General features: G+C 40.6%; 1 long non-coding RNA gene across 2 annotated transcripts; it reads right to left on the bottom strand.

Moving 5' to 3' along the window:
• Window positions 1–320: 320 nt before the first annotated feature.
• Window positions 321–1,985, bottom strand: LOC118471083 (uncharacterized). 2 transcript variants are annotated; one of them, XR_004848300.2, is made up of 4 exons: window positions 1,657–1,985; window positions 1,170–1,257; window positions 899–1,039; window positions 321–791 (listed from the first exon to the last, which is right to left on the bottom strand). It is a non-coding gene; the product is annotated as an uncharacterized LOC118471083 (long non-coding RNA). The 2 variants fall into 2 exon arrangements; XR_004848299.2 differs by having other exon boundaries at window positions 321–1,039; window positions 1,657–1,981.
• Window positions 1,986–3,584: the final 1,599 nt, after the last annotated feature.

Consider the following 3,584-nt stretch of genomic DNA (forward strand, 5'->3'; position numbering starts at 1 on the left):
CATCTAGCCTGCCTGTCTAGCATGACTCAGTACACCGATTGGATGAAACAAGACATGACAACAGAAAAAAACTGTGTCATGATTGGTTGAAAGATCTGTTGCTACTGGTCAAATCCCCGCCCCCACCCCACACCCACCTCCTCACCCCCAGTTACACACAATAATAATGCTTATTATTATTAATATTTTAATAAGACGTTAATAAATATGAGCCATATAGTGTATAATTAGTTAACCTGCATACTTGTTACTGTTAACCAATGGGCTATCCTACAATCAATGACAATTTATTGGAAGGGAAAAAATATGACATGTTGAGACATGTTGAGAAACAAGAGCTTTATTGAACAGTCTAGAGTTCCAGAAATCTGAAATCAAAATTAAAATAAACTGTCTTTAAAAACAAAAAATTTACAAACATTTTTTTAAATGACAAAAATGAAATAAAATTGTGCAAAGTTCAACCAAAAAAAAAAAATAAATTATTAAAAAAAAAAAAAAAAAAATGTTTTCTGGCTGCTGCGTTGTACTTCAGTGGCTTCAGTCTATCAGACGGCTGTCCATTGCGAAAACGCCTGTGATGTATAGCTGTGTACTTTACATCAGCCTCCAGCCTGTAGGGCTGCACACAGGTTGGCAAGCTCCTGGCTGTGGAAGGATGGAGGCCGTACTATCCATCCACGCACCCCGTCAATGCTGCCGTCCTCTTCATCTGACATCATGTCAGTTGTGATGCCCTTCCAGAAGTCCTCTTCATCTGGAGCAAGGACTGTCTTCCTGGCATCCAGCAGCTGTGAACACAATCAGTACAGGAAATCAATACTATAATAATTTAACAGAAAAATAATGTCACAGCGACAAGCAATACTATTCTAACCACATTTTGTATAAAACACACAATGCAATGAATCAAACTAATATCTCTTTCTTCTGCGGCGACTCCGGGCAGAAGACTTCATGGCCTCCGCCTGATCTGCCATGTTGGGTTGACTGTTGCGGTAGTTCCTCCGTAGAGTTTCAAAATGCTTTTTACAATCAGCTGGAAAACAGTTAAATGAAGCCGTTATTAGCTTTATTATTATTATTTCCTGCTATTTTCAGCTATTGTTAGCTTTTATTGCTGTTGATAAAATCAAAAAATTTAGAACAATTTTAAACAGGATACTTACATAGAAGGACATCTGTCTCCACATCTGGACTTCAGCCAAAGTTTTAACTAAATATGTCCTGACTGTCTCATTGTGAGGCAAGCCCAGTCTGTGAAAATAAATCAGAACATTCATTTACTACTCACTACAGAATAACTGCAGAGTCAACTGTAAAGTCATTTAAAACAGTTTTAAATTAGCAAACACAATTTGAATGGATGCATGAATGGTTTACAATCTACAGTACAACAATTTAATTGTGTGCATTCAGCTGACAAAGAATTATTATACATGCTTACAGTAAACATTTTTTCTCACAAAAAAGAAACGACAAAGAAAAAAGAATAAACAGTCTCACCCTTGTTCCTAAAAGTACAAAAAGGCAAAAATAAAGTCACGTTTGTTAACAAAGATGGAGGACTACATGCTATCACTGCTTAACGTTACCAATTCAGAGCACTGTGCTAAAACTCACTAAAAATATCCCACAAATGGAATATATTCTTACCGCAATTTTAGGACTGTGCTCTCCTCTTTTCCGCTGAATTTCCTCGCCGCTGGAGAAAGTGTTTAATTTGGCTTCCATGGCGACTATCCTCTCCTCCAGCTTCTCCTCCAGTTTCTGCTCCAGCGGTCCTCTCTGGCCAGACAGCCCGCTGATAACGCTCAATAGTTTCTTCTCAGTGTCTGTCGCGGGTCTGACTGGAACCAGTCGGTCATGTCCAGGCTGTTCTATGCGAGGAGTTTGTGGTGAGTCGGACTGGCGATACAGGGCCACCATTGTAGAAACTCACGTAACAAAGACGACTTCTTTGTCTGTTCGTGTATCGCGCGGTTCTTGCGAGACGACGCGTGTGATTGGACGAGCAACTCTAACGTGATGACGTCAGTGACGCAGCATTCCTTAAAGTAACATGCCGCCTTCCAGGTCAACAGATTTTCTCTATGCCTGCAAGATGAACTTCTTTGATCAAAAGAAGAAAAGGTTTTGCCCCTTACAGTGATGCCTCTGTCATATCATCCTAGATGAGCTTGATCTACACTACCAGTCAAAAGTTTGGACACACCTTCTCATTCAGTACATATATACATATGGAATTATGTTGTAAACAAAAAGAGTTAATATTCAGTATCAATCTACAATGTATAAATAATACAAATAACTAAAAACCATTGAAAGAGGTGTGTCCAAACTTTTGTCTGGTAGTGTGCATGTAGTGTTGATAATGTATCATCAGATGAACACTGAACACTGTAACTACAGTTGATCATTTTGCCATTTCATGCAAACTTGTAACATATTTGAATGACAGATTTAGAGCAGAAAGGTCAGCATATGTACAGACCTGATCAAAATCTTAAGACCAGTTGAAAAATAGCTTGAATTTACCTTTTGCACATTTGGATCTTAATGAGGTTTTAAGTAGAGCTACAATATGCAAAAGCAAGAAGGGGGAGTGAGACAAAAAGCACTTTGAAAAAGTAATTTATTGAAAACAACAAGTAAACTGAAATAGGCTGTTTATCAGCTGATCAAAAGTTTAAGACCATTGCTCAAAAAATTACAAAACACTCTCCAAACCAGAACAAAAAATGTTCGCAGTAGGACTCAGTAATGAGTAGCGCCACCATTCTTGTCAATCACTTCAAAAATTCGTTTGGGCATGCTTGATGCAAGTGTTTCCAGGAGGCTGGTGGGAACATTGCTCCAAGTGGTGAAGATGGCTTCACGAAGGGTATCAACTGTCTGGAACTGATGGCCATTTTTATAAACTTCCCTTGCCATCATCCCCAAATGTTCTCTATGGGATTTAAATCAGGGTAACATGCGGGATGGTCCAAAAGAGTGATGTTATTCTCCCTGAAGAAGTCCTTGGTCAAGCGAGCATTGTGAACTGCAGCGTTGTCCTGTTGAAAAACCCAGCTGTTACACACAGACGAGGGCCCTCAGTCATGAGGGATGCCTGCTGCAACATCTGCACGTAACCAGCTGCCGTTTGACGACCTTCACCACCTGAAGCTCCAGTGTTCCACTGAATGAAAAAGCACCCCAGATCATGATGGACCCCCCTCCACTGTGCCGGGTAGAAAACATCTCAGGTGGGATCTCCTTGTCATGCCAGTAACGTTGGAAGCCATCTGGACCGTCAAGGTGAAATTTTTTCTCATCAGAGAATAAAACTTTTTTCCACCTTTCACTGTCCCATGTTTGATGCTCCCTGGCAAAATCTAAACGGGCAGTTTTGTGGCGTTGTAGGAGACGAGGTCTTTGAATTCGTTTTTTGTTTTTGAAACCCTTTTCCCGCAGATGCCGCCTGATGGTTATTGCGCTGCAGTCGGGACCAGTAAGGGCCTTAATTTGGGTCGAGGACCGCCCTGTGACAGACAGCCAATCGGATCCTCCGGCTCAGCGCAGGTGTAATTTTTTTGGGTCTA

The sequence above is a fragment of the Amphiprion ocellaris genome, chromosome 5, assembly GCF_022539595.1.
Source record: "Amphiprion ocellaris isolate individual 3 ecotype Okinawa chromosome 5, ASM2253959v1, whole genome shotgun sequence".
NCBI classification, from domain to species: Eukaryota; Metazoa; Chordata; class Actinopteri; family Pomacentridae; genus Amphiprion; species Amphiprion ocellaris.